Source organism: Pan paniscus, chromosome 12, assembly GCF_029289425.2.
Source record: "Pan paniscus chromosome 12, NHGRI_mPanPan1-v2.0_pri, whole genome shotgun sequence".
In the NCBI taxonomy this organism is placed as follows: Eukaryota; Metazoa; Chordata; class Mammalia; order Primates; family Hominidae; genus Pan; species Pan paniscus.
The window spans coordinates 56640832-56660926 of NC_073261.2; the positions used below are offsets into that span (position 1 = coordinate 56640832).

General features: G+C 41.2%; 1 protein-coding gene across 5 annotated transcripts in view; it reads right to left on the minus strand.

Annotated features, from left to right (window-relative positions):
• The window catches only part of ANXA4 (annexin A4), a 185743-nt gene that overhangs the window by 56476 nt on the left and 109172 nt on the right, over positions 1-20095 (minus strand). Inside the window, exon 1 of one of the 5 annotated variants that reach the window (XM_034953320.3) lies at positions 10042-10421. The exons of the other annotated variants lie outside the window; for them this stretch is intronic. The gene's annotated coding sequence lies outside the window, so the exon portion shown is untranslated. Of the gene's footprint in view, positions 1-10041; positions 10422-20095 lie in introns of those variants that run through there. 5 annotated transcript variants of the gene reach the window in all.

Below are 20095 nucleotides of genomic sequence, written 5' to 3' on the forward strand. Positions count from 1 at the left end.
TTCAATTTATTTTGAAACTTGGACAGCACACAGTGTAATATACACATTTATATATAGACAGCTGTTGTTTATTTATTAAAGTTTTACTAGTACAAAACAAATTTCTTTCTTTCTTTCTTTCTTTTTTGAGACAGTCTCGCTCTGTTGCCAGGCTGGAGTGCAGTGGCGTGATCTCGGCTCACTGCAACCTCCGCCTCCCGGGTTCAAGGGATTCTCCTGCCTCAGCCTCCCAAGTAGCTTGGATCACAGACGCCCGCCACCATGCCCAGCTAATTTTTGTATTTTTAGTAAAGGCAGGGTTTCACCATGTTTGCCAGGATGGTCTTGATCTCCTGACCTCATGATCTGCCCGCCTTGGCCTCCCAAAGTGCTGGGATTACAGGTGTGAGCCACTGCGCCTGGCCACCAAACAAATTTCTAAATAGAGTATACAAATAAATGCAGAAAATGGTACTCCTCGATTCATTGTTATATCAGATAGTATGTGTAAAGTCAGTCTACACAAATGCTTATTAGCATAGAGCCTGGCACCTGGTAAGGCCTCAATAACTCTTGGCACAAGGATGGGGGGAGCAGAAAGAGGAAAGAAATGCACCCCCCAAAACACAATTGCTGTAGGCCTCTCTTAGCTGCACAGAATGACAGCTCCCAAGGGCTGAAAAGCCTTTCTTCTGGAAGCTCCACCTATAACCTTCCCACCTCATTTTCCACCTGCCTCGCAGTGCCATGCTCTTAGCAGAGCCTCTGCCCGACATTCTTTGCTATCTCACCTTCCTTGATTCCTTTGTTCTTTCTCTCTGAAGCCCTTTCTACAATCCATAAGCTGCACGTTGTGACCAAGTCCACAATGACTCAGACTGTGTTGGGGGTTTAAAAGCTCCTTTGCTGCTCACAGATGGGGCGAAATAATTAGCAACTATGCCTCAGTTTTTACATCTGTAAAATGCAAACACGCTCCCATTTTGGGGGTGATTCAAATAACTCTAAAAGCATCAGGACTGTTCCAGATGGAAAGATGAAGCCTGAAGGTGACACACTTTTTAGTGATGTCTTTAAAAACCTAGGGTTATGAAGAACATGGGTGGGTGACTACAGCTTCTTAACAGTATCTGAACTCTACGACTAGGGCTTAGGATAGGGATCTGAAGTTTTTAAGACATAGTTTTGGAGCAACTGAAAGATAGTTGGGAATTATATAAGACTTATCTCAATAGCAGTTACAAAAGGGAAAAATAAGTTGTAAATAAGTTCAACTTATTTCAACTAAGATTACATAAATTCATGGAAATAATTTACAATGAATTCATAAAGAAAAAGTAGGTATGTTGAGAATACATCTATACTGGTTTCCAGGATGTCCAGAAGGATAATAATACACTGTAACACAAATTGCCCAGTTGTATCTGCCAGAAATGGGCAAGCCAGGTGCTGACTCAAGTAGAAAGTTTCTTATGTCCTTATGGCAGACTGCAGGGATGTGGAACAAGGACTTCTGATTTCAAGTCCTATTTAGTAGGCTATATGTGGAGGTAACAGTGTGGTGCATTCTCCTCTCTCACCCAGCATTTGGAAAGCGGGCAAAGTAGATACTTCCCTAAGCATTAGACTAGTAAAATCAGCAAACACCCATCAAAACAAAGATATGCAAACTCATTTTAATGGGAAAGAACGGCTCCTGGGTTGAAGCAGGCTTGCTGGAAGATATTAGCATGTTTAAGGAAAACTTGTGTCCATCAGCAGAGCAAGCTCCATGCAAAACTGGCACAGATGCTTACTTTGAAATATTCATCTAAGCCCTGTCCTACGGAAAGGGTGAAGCCAGTGGTCAGGGGTCAGATATTTCCCCACTGTGAAGATGAATTCTGTCCATCTAATACTCCCTTGTTCCATGGTTGCCAAGCACCTTTTAGACTAGAGTTTGGCCTCCCAAATCAACCTGTCTACAAATATTGGAGCATGAGGATTTTTGCCTAAATAATATTTTTCCTTTCTTTTTTTTTTTTTTTCTTTTTTTTTTGGAGACAGGGTCTTGCCCTGTTGCCCAGGCTGGAGTGCAGTGGTACAGTCATAGCTCACTTCAGCCTTGAACTACTTAGCTCAAGCGATCCTGCCACCTCAGCCTCCCGAGTAGCTGGAACTACAGGTACGTGCCACCACGCCCAGCTAATTTTTTTTTTTTTTTAATTTTCTAGACAAGGCCTCGCTGCATTGCCTAAGCTGGCCTTGAACGCCTAGGCTCAAGCAATCGCCTGCCTCACCCTCCCAAAGTGCTGGGATTACAGGTGTGAACCACCATGCCTGGCACTGTATTTCTTAATATAAATAAATTAGCAATATGTGTGTGTCTGCACGTGTGTGTGTCTGCACGTGTGTGTTTGCATGTGTGTGTGCGCACAGGTTTAATGAGCCTGGTGAATAGGAATCCTCCCTTTCTTGTCATGCTGAGAGAGAGTTTCTCTGGGTCTGCTGGATGTTGCATTGTGGTGAATTCACCCCGGTAACTGAAGCTCTCCTTCAGACCCCACCACAACTTGGCGGCCTCCATTCAGGTTCCTAACATTGACCCACATCCCAGAACAGGCCACCTGAGCTTATTATGAAGGGACCTGCCAGCCTTGTGGCACATTCCTACTGAATCCTTCCCTTTGCTGGAAGATCACATGTGAGTGAGTCATTCACTATTTTTCTTTGGTACATGGTTTCATTTTACAGCCCACAAGGATGACAAATTTAAACCACTGGTCTGCAGATTGCAAAGGGTGTGACTGGGCCCCACCCAAACACTAAAGGCTTTCAAAACTGTCTATGAAATAGGAAAATGAGAGTAACTCTCTTTTTTTCCTTCTTTTTTTCTTGGAACTTAGATCCTTCTAAAAGTAAAGGAAGTTTTATTGCAGTGACGGGGTTTGAGTCGGGAGAAATAACATTTTAAACGTGTATTCAAAGGCAAGATGTAGAAGCTAAAGGAATGAAAACAAATGTGGAGGCCTGCCTGCTAGGCCATCTTAAATAAGAATCGATTCCAGCCTAGCACCCAGCTAGTAACTTACGGACGGTCTTTTGTCCATATTTTGGCCAGTTATTCACAGCACTGTTGAGGGCAATAATAATCCTTTCAATCCACAAGTAATTCAAAAACATGTATCTTAGGCCTGGCGCAGTGGCTCACACCTGTAAACCCAGCACTTTGGGAGGCTGAGGTGGGCAGATCACCTGAGGTCAGGAGTTTGAGACCAGCCTGGCCAACATGAGGAAACCCCGTCTCTACTAAAAATACAAAAATTAGCTGGGTGTGGTGGCACGTGCCTGTAATCCCAGCTACCCAGGAGTCTGAGGCAGGAGAATCGCTGGAACCTGGAGGCAGAGGCTGCAGTGAGCCGAGATCACGCCACTGCACTCCAGCCTGGGTGACAGAGGGAGACTCCGTCTCAAAAAAAAATTAAAAATGTATTTTACATATAATTTAAAACATCCCACACCTTCTCTGCCCTTCCCACATCATGCCAAAGCCAGTTTTTACTCCAATGATTGCTTTGTCTAAAAGGCAGGGGAAGGAGGGAGGGAACACTTATTAAACACTCCTCCATGTTATCTTATCTACTCAATAACCTCTGGGACAATGACTATTATTTCCACTTAACAAGTTAAAAACTGAGAAAAGTTGTGTAATTTGCCTGAAGTTAGCATGAGGCCAGACTGGGATAAAACACCTAGTTTACCTGATTTGAAAGCCACTAGATACTACAGTAGTGAAAACTGGTTGTGGTGAGTTCTATCTTGTCTTAAGAGGTAGGGCTAAATATCTACATTTTATAACAATAAGGAAAGTCACAGTGGCCTCAATGATTGCTGGGAAAGCTGATTGGGTCCCACATGTTGATAGTTTAATCCTTGATTTGTTGTATGGCCTTAGTTCCCAGGCTCAAGCTTCGAATAGTGCATAAATCAAAGAATATTCTAATAAGCTTTATAAATGTGCAGCTTCCCTACCTTGTTTTTCTGGGCACCATCATCAACTTGCTTCAGATATAATGAAGTACCCAATATAGTGCTTTAGACTTTCCTAAGTAATTTTTTTTTTAATTTTTATTTTCTGAGTGACCCCTAGTGCCACCTGTGGACTAAAGACCTTTGGAATTTCAGTTGGCTGGTTTTTTGTTGGTGGGGGTTTTTTTTGTTTTTTGTTTTTTAACTTTTCTTTTGAGATGGGGTCTCACTATGTTGCTCAGGCTGGGCCTGAACTCTTGGGCTCAAGTGGTCAGCCTGCCTCCACCTCCCAAAGTGCTGGGATTACAGGCATGAGCCACTGCACCTGACCTTCTGCCTTTTAATTGCAGACAAACTATTTGGATTTCCCTCCCCTCAGTCCAGTGACCTGAGAAACAAGAAGCTGATGTGGTAGTAATGCTGATTATTTCTATCATGGGACTTACAGGACAGTTTTACTGATGTTTCATGTTCATTCACCTACTCATTCAACACACATTATCTGAACGCCTGCCCCATGTCAGGTACCATTTGATTTACTAAACGGCACACTTTCCTTTCCGCCTGTATACCTTTCATGACAGTATATGATCCCCTATGCCTTGTAGGTTTAAGAGTAACCTGCCATTTAAAAAAATCCTGGAAGCTACGGAGATGACGTGGTTGAACTTCCTGCCGTAAAGACTTTACGACCTTTCTCAATGGTCCTCTCCCAGCTTCCAGTCATCCTCTCTCTGGCCCTGGGCTCACTCCTCCACAGGTAGGCTTTGCCACTGCTAAGTAGCTGTAACCATCAGGAGAGCTGGCCTTATATTCCTTATTCCATCCTCTAGAGCCAGAGGGACTTTATTTTAAAATAAGTATTTATTAAGCTAGTTGTACTGAATGCTTATGTGTTTTGTCACTATTATATCATTTTGCCCTATTATTTTCCAGTGGACTGGACATGATAATTTAAGTTTTAGAGAAGTTAAGCATAGTACCCCAGGTCACTCAGTAATAGGTGATAAGAGCTATGTTTTCATAGGTCTGCCTGTCTTTAGAGACCTTTATATTATACCATGCTGAATACATGCTATAATATATACTCGCATATACTATATAATATGTGTATACGTGTATAATTATATAAATATTATATATGTGTATATATGTATATATTTACATAATATGCATAATATATACAAAGTGTATATATACAAAGAGTATGTATATATGCGTATAATTAGGTGAAAAGGCAGATAACAATTCTAGAGGCTTTTAGAATAATGACAGAATAAAAACTTATATTGTTACATTTCTTGCTGAGCTAAAACTTTCTCATTCTTCATATCTTTTAACAAGTTGGATGCAAAAAACAAAACACAACAAAAACCTTCCTCTTCCAGACTTATCTGATGGAAACTGGACCACACTTTGACGGGCAGACAGATGGCCCCGGTCAAACATGTTTAGTACAAGGCTGGTGGCCATTTCAAGAAAGCAGCGCATTTCTAATCCCCACACGCTCTAATTCAGCCATACGGCCTTTCTGGTGGGAGAACCACGCGGCATGGCTCTGTAATATGTCTCTTTGGGCAGACACATGGTCAGAGTTTTGCCATCTCCAGCTAAAAGGGACATAAAGATTCCACCCAAGCACATTCTGTGGCCCTCCCTTAAAACAGGGCCCAGCATCCTGTGTTTAGGTTGGGAGGTCATGGCTGATCCAACCACAATAGCAAAGTTCCCAAAGTACAGCCTGCTTCAGAGACTACTGATGCATCATGACTTTGGGGTATCTGAATCCAGTGTCGAAACAGGTTAGATATAATGACCCCATCTGGTTATGTTTATTTTAGCACCAGCAATATTAAGACTATCCAGTATATACCAGTAGAGAGAGAAAGGAAGGCCAAAAATAGCTCTTCTAGCTTTTGCTACAAACTGAAAACATTATGGGCTTTCATTCAAAGCCTCAGATGGAGTTGGCACAGCTGCAACATGTTTTTTCCAGCCCTGGATGGCAGTTGCTTATGCTTTTGGAGGCAGCGCCCCTCCAGGCTTAAAGGCACAACCCTTCTTTTGATCACTCAGGGTTGATTTTCCCTGTTTCGGATCAAAATGTGAAGTAAACCATACATGAGAGAGTAATTCTAAGGCTACAATATAAGCATGCGAAGAAAATGGGAGTAGAAATAGAGGGGAAATTCTTGCCCCCCAGAAAGAGTGCATTTCTGCCAGATTGGATTGTTAGGGTAGAAAAGACTTTAGAGCGCATCAGACCCACCCCTCCACTTTATAGCTAGGAAACAGGCCTATCTACAGGCGAGTGATGGGTTTGCCTTCTGGGCAGTATGCTTGGTAAAAACATGTTAGGTTCTGTCAGCTGACCCAAGGTCTGGAAGGTGCTGGCACTGTGGGCAACACAAGCTCACCCTAGGATGGGTGATCTATGCCACCCTTCTGATGAGAAAAAAAGGAAAAGTACAGGTCTAACTATGGTGCAGCCAACTTCCTGGCCTAGTTGCTAATTTCGCATCATGGGCCATTCAGATAAAAGGAAACTTCTCCTTCAATGACCACCCCATCCTTCCTCCATAACAAAGTGGTTGGAGCCCTGGAGCACAACCACCTGGGTTTATAATCCTCCTAAAGGTACTTTCTAACTGGGTGATTTGGGCCAAGGTATAGTCTCTTGTGCCTCAGTTTCCTCATGGGTAACAAAGAGTTAATAACAATAGTTCCTTTATAAGACAACTGCAAAAATTAATCAAGTTATTACATCATGTAAGTACTTAGAATGGTGCAGACATTGTGTACTCAACAGATGTTAGCTATTCTTCTATTACTGTTCTCTCCAAGTAATCTTTATCACATCTACAGTATTCTAGCATTACCTGTTTAGTGAGCTGTTTAAGGTGGGGTTACCAAATCTACCCACATGAAAAACATCTGTGGCGTATAGAGTTCAGGCTTTCACATTTACCAACAAGTCAAACTAGATTCCTTTGTGGTTCTTTTGGCCACCAAGTCCATAAGGTCCTCTGTGTGTGTCTGTCCTCTGACAAAAGCATTATCCAGTTGTATGAATTCTAAGGCAGCATCTTCCCTCTCCAAATTCTCATCCTGGGCCACTACTTTCCTGTTTCTAAATTTTAGCAGTGCCTTGCACATAGCGGGCCTGCAAGAAATGCCTGCTGATTAATTGAACTGGCTGCCCCCGAAGCCATAGGACTGGCATTAATTGCTATGGCTCTTTGGGCTTCCTGAAGGCCTCATTGCTAGGAAGGGCCCTCTCCTGCCTTCCTCAGCCCCCCTCTCCTCCTCTCACTTTCTTTCTGAGACCCATGGTATTCTCTAACCAACCATTAGCATAGTATCGAACTCAAGTCACACTGCGGTTTATTTTCCATCCACAATTGATTTTAGACTAGGGTTTTGGATAAGCCTCAAAAGCATTATTCTGGCTAAATGAAGCCAACAAAGTATTTATATGAAACGCTAGAACAAACAAAGCTAATATATAGTGCTAGAAAGTGCAAAAGTGGTTGTCTGGGGCCAGTGATTGGGGGCACTGGTGAGGCAGAAGGGATACTAACTATAGAGGAGCATGAGGCAACATCAAGGGGTGATGAAAATGTTCTTTACCTTGATTGGGGTAGTGTACCCAGATATATACGTCTGCCAACACTCACTGAACTCCACTCATACCCATTAGAATGGCTACTACTCAAAACAGAACAACAGAAAACAACAAATGTTGGTGAAGATATGGAGAAACTTGAACCCTTCTACACTGCTGGTAAGAAAGTAAAATGGTACAGCCACCGTAAAAACAGTATGGTGGTTCCTCAACAAATTAAAAATAGAATTACCATATGGTCCAACAATTCCACTTCTAGGTATACATATACCCAAAAGAACAGGAAGCAGGAACTCGAAGAAATGTTTGCACATCCATGTTCACAGCAGCATTACGCACAATAGCCAAAAGTGGAAGCAAAACAAGTGTCCCTCAACAGACAAATGGATAAACACAATGTGGTGTGTGTGTGTGTGTGTGTGTGTGTGTGTGTATACACATATATACAGTGGAATATATACAGTGGAATATTATTCAACCTTACAGAGGAAGGAAATTCTGCCACATGCTATAACACTGATGAACCTAAGGACACTACGCTAAGTGAAATAAGCCAGTCACAAAAGGATGAATACTACATGAATCCACTTATATGTACTCAAAGTAGTCAAATTCATAGAGACAGAAAGCAGAATGATAATGCTGGAGGAAAGGGAAGAGGGAGTTACAGCTAAATAGTACAGAGTTTCAGTTTTACAAGATGAAAAGAGTTCTGTGAATGGATGGTGGTGATGGTTGCAAAACAATGTGAATATACTTAATGTCACTGAACTGTTACATTTAAGAATGTTTAAGATGGTAAAATTTCATGTGTATTTATTTCACCACAATTTTTAAAAGTTGATTTTAAATGTTAACTCCTTAAAAGAAGTGATGGCTCATCAAACTAACCACTTAAGATGGGTGCATTTTATGGTGGTATAAAACCTAAGTAAGAGGTCAAGTTCTCAACCTAAGTAAGAGGCTCACAGTGGCCTCTCAGGGAAGCACGCTGCTGTTATCCATCACTTAGCAACGCCCACTCTAAGGCAAAGTCCAAACCAGTGGAATCCATGTGGCTTTTGCACAGCATCATGAGTAAAATCCTCTCCTCAAGTATAACTGTTATTTAAAGAGAAAATGTGTCAAGCATGGTTAGGGTTATATCATGTTTCCTGATCTGTTCTCAGAGTTATTTTAGAATCAAAGTCCCTCAAGGAAACATGAAAGATCGCTTAATTTCATGTTCATCTTTCAGAAACACCATTGGTAAACTATTACAGGTGAGTGTGAAACTAATACAGAAATCCCAACAGGTTGATCACACAGGAACCCCAAGACGTTCATCACAAACTATTGGCATTGATCTCCAGTTCTTGTCTGTTCTATCACCAGGGATTCTCATCTGCACTTAGGCCCCTTCAGTCTCTTCTTATGGGTCACAAACTACAGGCCTCCATTTCCCAGGACCAAATTCCAAGGTTGGCCAGTAACGATGGTATCTTTTGTTGTCTTAGCAATCATAAGCCTTAGAGATAAAAGAAGAGGACCGCGTCAGAAAAAAACTATGGTCAGGTGCGGTGGCTCATGTCTGTAATCCCAGCACTTTGGGAGGCCGAGGCGGGCAGATCACAAGGTCAGGAGTTTGAGACCAGCCTGACCAACATGGCGAAACCCCATCTCCACTAAAAATATAAAAATTAGCCAGGCGTGGTGGCGCACGCCAGTAATCCCAGCTACTCAGGAGGCTGAGACAGGAGAATTGCTTGAACCCAGGAGGCGGAGGTTGCAGTGAGACGAGATCATGCCACTGCACTCCAGCCTGGGCAACAGAGCGAGACTCCATCTCAAAAAAAAAAAAAAAGTATTATGTCCTGTGGTCACTGAAGTATTTAAAAATTAAAAATAATATCAGTTTGTCATTTAAAAAAAGAAAATGAATAAATTAAAGTACAGGAGGGAAGGGATTTGCAGTGAGTCAGTGATAAAGCTAGACCATTTTCCTTGTTGGGTTCTATTTGCCTGGAATATAGGCATTATGCAGCCCAGAACTTTCTTTCTGGCTCTAAAAACACAACATCACCACCTCTATTTGCCCACGTGGGGAAAAAACAAAAAGCCCTCTCTTTCCAGATGAACCAGAAAAGCAGCTTTGTTTCCTACACAGATTTCAACTGGCTCCACCTCGGAGATCTGGAACTGAGCAGAGAGTAAGCACTGCTCTCTTCAAAGTCTCACTTTGTTCTGGGGCCTCCCGCGCCCCGAAGTCATCAAGTTCCAGCTCTGTGGGCAACTCCTCCTCCCCTTGGATCAGCCACTCCCTCTCTGGGCCAGGGCAGGGTTCTGTCCCCACATCTTTCCAAAATTCAAGCTGATTCTGGCAGAAGAGCACAAAAACAGAACTGTAAAATTCTTCCACAGTGGATTTCTGATTCACGTGAGGAACTTACTATTTCTGATGCAGCAGCCGCTCCCAGTTTCTCATTCAAGATTCTCGTGAAGGCACAGGGAAGAAAAGGGAGAAACTCATGACAAAATGGAAAAGACTAGGATGGTCATGAGATAATGTTAGAAGCTGAGAGGAAGTGAAACGGACTTACGGCAGATGGAGCTGGATGAAGAGTATGTGAGTGTGAGTGTGTGTGAGTGAGTGTGTGTTTATGAGACAATAGGGAGATGGGGTCTGCCTCTCTAGCAGCTCTGTCTGATGTGGGGATCTATTCAGAACACCCTACCCTGAGGTGAGGAGCTGTGAGGTAGGCCCATAGCTGGCCCTCCTCATCCAAAGCAGGCCAAGAGGTGTTGGGGCGTGAATCATGGTGGCAGAGTAGATTCAAGGAGACATGATCAGTGAGAAGCACCCTAGCAGAAATCCATGCTAGGAGTTATATTTTTAAAATACATAAATACATATTTATTTATTTATTTTTGCTCAGAGAACCAGGCATTTGTGATAGAAAAAGAAGCAGAGAAGAACAAAGGGAAAACCAGCTAGAAACTGGGAATTAGACCAGGCCCATTACAATCCCTCCTCTGCTGTAAAGCTGATGCTAACACAAAAAGGTGCACGTGGTGGCACTAAAGTGTTCTGTTCACCATGTCTTTTTTTTTTTTTCCCCAGACGGGGTCTCACTCTGTCACCCAGGCTGGAGTGCAGTGGCACTATCATAGCTCAGTGCAGCCTCCAGCTTTTGGGGTCCAGTGATTCTCCACCTCAGCCTCCCAAGTAGCTGTTGCTACAGGCATGAGCCACCTCGCCTGGCTCCTCACCCTGTCTTTTGACAGACTGTCTCTATACCCCAATATGGTGCCACCAGCTGCATGTTTCTGAGCAACTGAAAGTGGCTAGAGAGACTGAGAAACTAAATTTTAAATTTTGTTTCATTTTAATTATATTTAAATTTTGAAATTGATGCAGTATGAAATATTTCCCCATTACACACAGCTTTATTGCTCTGGTAGGGCTACATTTTTCAACCATTGTATGTGTAGGGCACATGTCAAGCATGTGGCATCTTTCCTAGTATTACACATAATCACTAATCTAGTTGGTGCCAACAGATTTATTCACTTTGATATTTTTCTAGGCACTGATGCAATTTATTTGAAGAAGTTTTACAGACAGCACAAGTTCGAGTTATTTTAACATAATTAAATTATTTTCTAGTTAAAAAGTAGCTATGGACACATTTTAAGGTTTTTTTTTTTTTTTTTTTTTTTTTTTTTTTTTTTTTTTGAGACAGCGTCTTGCTCTGTCACAGATGGGGTCTCACCATGTTGTCCAGGCTGGTCTTGAACTCCTGGGCTCAAGCGATCCTACCACCTCAGACTCCCAAAGTGCTGGGATTACAGGCGTGAGCCACTGCACCCAGCTACGTTTTAAGATTTAAAACAAAGGCACGTTACTGATGTACAATTGAGTGGAGTGGCAGAAGCATCACGGCTGGCACAGTAAAGAACAAGAGATGGAATTGACAAGAGAGTTCGTGAATTTACTTAACTTGGAAAGATGCAGTTTTAAAAGCGAGAGGCTTTTCACTTCGAAGTCAAATTCTTTTAAAAAACATGAATCAGTTTTTTCAATGTGGATGCAAATATTAAAGGAAAATTATTTTAGGTACTTGATTTAGTTATTGGAAAAATTTTTGAAGTATGTTTGAAATAATTTGAGCATGTAAATTGATGTGAAAACTGAACATTTCATGAAATCTAAATACAGACATTTGATGAAAAATTTGCATTCAGATTTGGATGTGCTATCAGTTTAAAATACACATCAGACTGCTACAACACAGCACGAAAAGAAGCCTATAAAATATCTCATTAATAATGTTTATATTGATTACATGTTGAAATGATATTATTTTGGGTATATTGGGTAAAATATATCTATATTATTAAGTTAATTTTGCCTGTTTCTTTACTTTTTTGAATGTAATTACTAGACAATTCAAACTTGCATTTGTGGCTTACTTTATATTTATTTTTTAATTAATTAATTAATTAATTTATTTATTTAATAGAGACGAGGTGTCACTATGTTTCCCAGGCTGGCCTTGAACTCCTGAGCTCAAGCTATCCTCCCACCTTGGCCTCCCAAAGTGGTTCACCAGTGTGAGCCACCACACTCAGCCTCACTTTGTATTTCTACTGCATAGCAAACTCTACACATATTTTATCTTATTTGATAATAATTGTTATAGCTAATGTTGATTGAACATTTATTATGGCCAGATACTGTTCTGAACACTTTACACGAATGGTCAGACTATCTCTTTAAATCACGCACACAAAAACTTGTTTATTTATCTTCTCAGTGCCTTCATTTCCCCATTTGCTAAAAAATAAAAAGAAAAACATAATATGCACCTATGTCAAAATGCTAGAAAACAAGGGAAAAAAACAAAGCCCCAGAATACTTAAAAGAAGAGTCTATCTCTGAAAATAATCCACTTAATTATTCAGAAGAAACACTTAGGAAACTATTAGGTATCCTCAGTGTTTGGCAGAAAAACATAGCATTCTAAACAGGGAAGAAGACTGGCTGGCAATAAAACATCAATAAATCCTTTGAGACTACAGATTTTGGCTTAAATATTCCATACTCATCACATCAAGGGCAAGATTCATTTTCTATGACCATCCTTCTCCTCCCTCTCTCTATTTAATCAAGTGTCAAGAGATTTTAGATTTTTAAACCATATGTGTATTCAAAAACGACTTACCAACTCATATTTAAATATCACCCTTTTCACTACTGTTTGGTTTCAATGAAATTGTTTTTTCATAAAAATGGAATCCTTCCTAAAAGAAATGAAGACTAACTGCAGAGGTCATAGAAAATGTAAAACTAATACCTCAAAAAATCACAAAAAAAGATAAAACAGGCCGGGCGCGGTGGCTCACGCCTGTAATCCCAGCACTTTGGGAGGCCGAGGCGGGTGGATCACAAGGTCAGGAGATCGAGACCATCCTGGCTAACACGGTGAAACCCCGTCTCTACTAACAATACAAAAAATTAGCTGGGCATGGTGGCGGGCGCCTGTAGTCCCAGCTACTCGGGAGGCTGAGGCAGGAGAATGGCGTGAACCCAGGAGGCGGAGCTTGCAGTGCGCCGAGATCACACCACTGCACTCCAGCCTGGGCAACAGAGCCAGACTCCGTCTCAAAAAAAAGATAAAACAAAATACTAATTGTCTTTTTAATATTAATCTTTATTTAATTTTAAATTTTAAAGATAATATATGTACACGCCAAAAAATTATTTTTTGGTTTTGTTTTAGCAGCCTCAGGATCTTATGGCAGTAACAATGAAGTATGCATCCTGGACAGTCAGTGCTGGTTTTATTTATCACTATTAACCTCTCCTTCCCTCTAGCTGTTATTATTATTGTTATTATTAAAGTAACCTGTGTGATCTGATAAACTTGTTTTCCAAACCCTGCAGAATCTAGGTAGAGGTAGAATTTTTCACTGCAGTGTTGAAAATAATGAATCTTTCCACGCTTACAAATACAAATGATTAACTTTCATAGAATTTTAGAGACTGGAAAGCCTTTAGCAATCATCTATTTCACCCTTTCATTTTATTTTGTAGATTATTAAATCAACTTTAAACACTGTAAAGGACATTTTTTAAAGTAATGTAAACTTATCATCTACTTTCTGTTTATTCCAGTGTTTCAGCACAGTTGTAATCACAGTATGTATATAATTTTGTGTTCTACTCTTCTACTTAATTTTCTGTATTTTAAACAATCACCATATTTATTATTTTACTATTTTACTATAGTCTTCCATCAAACTGATATAATTTACTCAATGTCCCTACTATTGGTTGTTCATATTTTTTATCTCAGAATTATAATCTTTTTTTTTTTTTTGAGACAGAGTCTCTCTCTGTCACTGGAGTGCAGTGGTGCTATCTTGGCTCACTGAAACCTCCGCCTCCCGTGTTCAAGCGATTCTCTTGCCCTAGCCTCCTGAGTAGCTGGGATTACAGGCATGCGTCACTATACCCGACTAATTTTTAGAATACTTTTAGTAGAAATGGGGTTTCACCATGTTGGCAAGACGGGTCTTGAACTACTGACTTCAGGTGATCTGCCCGGCTCAGCCTCCCAAAGGGCTGGGATTACAGGCATGAGCCACTGTGCCTGGCCTATAATCTTTACAATTAGCTTTGTAGATACTTACTTCTGTTGGCTTATTCCTTGTGATATCTGATAATTATGAACATTTCTAGTTGTCCTCCAAATTTATAAGGATATCCAAAGCCCAACCACCCATAAGTTAGCTTGCTTGCTCAATTTATTTATTCTTAATTTAATATTTAGGCGTAAAATTGAACCTTATTATTATTAACTTGCCTTATCATTTTTATTTTTTTAAGAAACAGGGTCTCACTCTGTCACCCAAGCTGGAGTGCAGTAGCACAGTCATAGCTCACTGCAGCCTGGAACTTCTGGGCTCAAACAATCCTCCCATCTCAGCCTGTTGAGTAGCTGGGACTACAGGCATGTGCCGCCACTTCCGGCTAATTTTCAAAATTTTTTTGCAGAGGTAGAGTCTCCCTATATTGCCCAGCAGGCTGGTCTCAAGCTTCTGGCCTCAACCAATCCTGCCTCAGCCTCCCAAAGTGCTGGGCTTATAGGCGTAAGCCTCTGTGCTTGGTCTCCTTTTAACCTTAGTAGTAGGGGTCAGGTACGGTAGCTCACGCCTGTAGTCGCAGCACTTTGGGAAGCCAAGATGGGCAGATCACTTGAGGCCAGGAGTTCAAGACCAGCCTGGCGAACGTGGTGAAACCCTGTCTCTACAAAAAACACAAAAATTACCCGGGCATGGTGGTGCACGCCTGTAATCCCAGCTATGCCGGATGCTGAGGCACAAGAATTGCTTGAACCCAGGAGGAAGAGGTTGCAAATATTTGTTTTCATATTTACTACACTGGGATAGAGATGAAAAAGAGTAAGACACAATATTGGGTATACTCTCCTGTACTGCAGATGGGGAGTATAAATTGGACAGTACTTTTTTTTTTTTTTTTTTGAGACAAAGTCTCATTCAGCCGCCCAGGCTGGAGTGCAGTGGCACGATCTTGGCTCACTGCAACCTCCATCCCCCGGGTTCAAGCGATTCTCCTGCCTCAGCCTCCCAAGTAGCTGGGACTATAGGCACACACCACTATGCCCAGCTAATTTTTGTATTTTTATTAATAGAGACCGATTTCACCATGTTGGCCAGGATGGTCTCAATCTCTCGACCGCGTGATCCACCCACCTTGGCCTCCCAAAGTGCTGGGATTACAGGCGTGAGCCACCCTGCCTGGCCCTGGACAGTACTTTTGGAGGGCAATTTGGCCATTAGTAAATTGTATGCACCATGCAACAAGAATTCTACTTCTTGGGATTTATCTTTAAAAATATAACAGAAAAGGCTGGGCATGGTGGCTCACACCTGTAACCCCAGCACTTTGGGAGGCCGAGGCAGGCGGATGACGAGGTCAGGAGATTGAGACCATCTTGGCTAACATGGCGAAACCCTGTCTCTACTAAAAAAAAAAAAATACAAAAAATTAGGCGCGGTGATAGGTGCCTGTAGTCCCAGCTACTAGGGAGGCTGGGGCAGGAGAATGGCATCGACCCAGGAGGCAGAGCTTGCAGTGAGCCGAGATCATGCCACTGCACTCCGCCTGGGCAACACGGCGAGACTCCATCTCAAAAAAAAAAAAAAATACATACATATATATATATATATAAAACAAAAATGGCTGGGCACGGTGGCTCACACCTGTAATCCCAGCATTTTGGGAGGCTGAGGCGGGCAGATCACCTGAGGTTAGGAGTTCAAGATTAGCCTGGCTAACATGGTGAAACCCCATCTCTACTGAAAATACAAAAAAATTAGCCGGGCATGGTGGCACATGCCTGTAGTCTCAGCTAGTCGGAAAGCTGAGGCAGAAGAATTGCTTGAAATTGGGAGGTGGAGGTTGTAGTGAGCCGAGATGGTCCACTGCATGCCAGCCTGGGGAACAGAGTGAGACTCTGTCTAAAAAAAAATAATAATAATTAATTAATTAATTTAATAAGTAGTAGGAACACTGAATCTTTCTTTTTTTAAAACTTGTATTCTTCTTTGTGAATTATTGGTGTGTATTTTTTGCCCATTTTTAGGATCTTGGTGCTTTACTGACATATACATTATGCATATATTATAAATTTTAATATTTTATACCAAAAATTAATTCTAAGTATGTTTCCAATTTAATATTCTTCTTTTAGTTTTGTATAGTCAAAATTTGGAAGAAAAAATTTAAATTATACCTGTCCATCTTTTCCTTTGTATTGCTCATTATTATATTTCAATAGTTAGAAAAGTCTCTTTTTCAGTGAAACGTTCGTAACTGTTGAGGTGGGTGATGAATAGTTACATGGCGGTTCATTTTGCTATTCTCTCACTTGGGTGTATATTGGAAAATGCTCATAATAAAAGCTTTTTAAAAATGCTAGTCCAGGGAAACAGTAGAAGTAGAGAAGGAACAAAGAAATCTCTGTAACTGGCTGTGATCAGTAATAAAAACTTGTTTAAAAAAGTATCTCTTCCTCATTGCTAGAAAAATCATCTTACTTTATTTCTACTAGTTTTTCTCCCACCCCTTTCATTTTACAGTTGAGGAAAGGCATCCATGAGGTTAAAAAGTAACTAGCTGACTATGTGACTCATCTTCCCCTACTACTAAACTTAGCCACCACCCTTTTTTTTTAGGCACAGCAAAAACACCCCAAGGCAGGGCTATTTGGAAAGGGTTAGGATTCAATTAAAGAAAGCTGGGCTGGTAGCTTCCAAGTGACTGGTGTTTTATTCCTACAAACTTATACCAACCCTAACCCACAAGGTAAGGCCAGGGATATGCTGATAAACCTAATAGCCAGCTCTCCAAGGAAAGGACACCCTGATGTATAGCCACTTTTTTGGTGTAAATCTTTGCACCCTGACCAATTTCAAGTTACTAATGTGATGTCACTCAACTTGGAGTTGGGAGTAGATGGTCAGTAGCACCCCATTACACATTAATACTAGTTTCACCACACAGATATAATAGACATAAATACCCTCGAGAGCATAGATAATGGTAAAAGGTAGGAAAAAGAATTAGGAAATGATGAATTGTTTTAAATACAAATTACTTATAAATATTCATATTTCAATATAACTTATTTACTCATTAGTTCATATAATTTAATTTTAAATCACGGCTGGCTATTTTTAACAATCAGCTTGCAAAACCTCTAAAAATTTAACAACTAGCTCTCAGGGGCTGATACAAGGACAATTCAGCACATCACTGGGAGATAGAAGAATAACAAAAGCAAGATTTATTTTTTCAATCATGGTAACACATATATAGCAAAATTTACCATTTTAACCATTAAAAAAATTTTTTTGAGGTAGGGTCTCACCATGTTGCCCAGGCTGGAGTGCAGTGGTGTGATCTCAGCTCACTGCAGCCTTGACCTCCCTGGCTCAAGCTATCCTACTATTTCAGCCTCCCAAGTAGCTGGGACTACAGGTGCAGGCCACCATGCCTGGCTAATTTTTGTAAGGACAGGGTTTCACCATGTTGTCCAGGCTAGTCTTCAACTCCTGACCTCAAGTGATCTGCCAGCCTCGGCCTCCCAAAGTGCTGGGATTACAGGCGTGAGCCACTGTTCCTGGCCTATTTTAACCATTTTAAAGTGTACAATTCAGTGGCATTAAGAACATTTACAATGTCTTGCAACCATCACCACCATCTATTCCTAGATCTCTTCCATCATTCCAAACAGAAACTCCGAACACGTGAAACAGTAACTCCCCATTTCCCCCTCACCTTAGCCCTTGGTAACCTCTATTCCACTATCTGTCTCTATGAGTTTGACTATTCTAGGTATTTTATATAAGTGGAATCACGTAACATTTATCCTTCTGTGTCTGGATTATTTCACTTAGCATGTTTTCAAGGTTTGTCCATGCTGTACCATCTAACAGAATTTCATTCCTTTTAAAGTGAAACCAAAATTTCAAGACCAACATTTAGAGCCACCTTCGTATACAGACAATGAACCAGGCCTGGAGGGAAGATACATAGACCTCACTCTACCTTCTCACTTCCAAAGAACAAGCCCAGCCTAGAGTCACCAAAATACAGAAGGCTAGGTGAATCCCTCTGTGCAAAACACAGCCAGAGGGGAAGGCCCCAGGACAGCCTTAGGAGGGAGCATAAAAGAACCTGGAAAGGATAGGATGTGTGTGGTACACATGATAAAATCCTATTATATCATCTTTTCAATAAACCCAGATCAGTATCATTTGTTCTAAAAGTGTGGTTTCCAGACCAACAGCATCACCATCACCTGGGACCTTGTTCAAAGTGCAATTCTTAGGCCCAACCCTAGATCTACAGAATCCTAAACTCTGGGGATGGGATCCAGCAGTTTGGGTTTTAAGAAGCCTCCAGGCCATGCATGGTAGCTTGTGCCTGTAATCTCAGCTACTGGGAGGCTGAGGTGGGAGAATCCCTGAGCGCAGGAGTTTGAGGCCAGTCTGGGTAACATACCAAGACCCCATCTCTAAAAAATAAAAATAAATAAATAATCTTTGTAAAGTGCAAGAATCCCGCCAGGTGATTCTGATACATGCTGAGGTTTGAGAACCCTGGTTCTATAGTAATAATTCTAGACTCAAACTATTGATGTCTGAAAGGGTCCCCAAACCACACCATGGGCATTTCGTAAGTATAGATCGCCAATCATGATCTTACATCAAGTATGAGGAAATGGGAACGGGGATAAGTTATGTTAATGGGGGAAGTTATAACACTTTTAAAACACTTGCATAAACATGACTTAGGAAATATTGTGTTTGCCAAAGATTATTTAAACAGCAGAGTTCTCAAAACCATCCACTGCAAACATGCATTACTCCTGGTAGGCCAGATCTGATATTCCATGATATCTGTGAAACTTCAAATTAAATTCTCTTCCCACAGATGGATGCTGGCATAGGCTGTCATGAAGATCATTCAGGCTTAGAATCCAGAACAAGAACCAAGTTCCAGTCCCTGTTCTGCCCTCCAGATTTAACCCCACCTATGAGAGCTGGTTTATTTTGGCATAAAATTGGGATAGTAGCAGTTATTGCAATGCACAGACTTTTTTGCAAGAATCAGCAATAATGTCAACCTCCACTACACTTTCCTTCTTCCTTAGAAGAAACTTCTTTCTGTTTGGAGATTGGGTTTGGTAAACCAGGAAGGTGGGGCTAGCCCCAGGAGGAAATAATAAGTGGTCCAAGGCAACCCCATTTGAACAGCCATGAATGGGTTAGGAGTGGCCATGTGACCCACTTCTGACCAAAAAGAAATAAGGACAAACCTGCTAAGACGCTTTGAAGTTCCTCCAGGCTAAAAAGACAGAGTCAGCCAGCCAAATTCCCCCTTTCTCCTGGCCCTGGATGTTGTCAGGACATGATGTCTGGAGCTACAGCTTCAAAAGGATTCTACTTAATATCGATTGTACAGCATCTGTCTAGCTTGTTACCTGAGGAAAGTTCTCAAATTCAAAAGTACACAAAAGTCACGTGGGGGCAGTTAAAATATAGATTTTCGGTGAGGACCCTTGACTCTGGAAATCTTGGGTGGGCCCCAGAGACTTCATTTAATCAAGTTTAAATAAGCAACCCTGGCATTCTCCTCATAAGAATCAGCCCAGGCCCTGATTCTCACGCAAGTGGTTTTCAGACCCCAGTTCCAAAACTGCCACTCACTATGTGTGCAGGCACTCATAGTCCTTACTTAAAATTTATTTTGCCCCTATCATATACTAGGCATGGCAAGAGAAAGATGGAGGAGACATGATCTTGCTCTCAAGAAGCACGTAATCTAAGAGAAATAGAACAGGTACATAACTAGTTTAAAGACAAAGCGGCATGTGAGAACTATTACGAATTGCAGGGTAGAGGAAGATG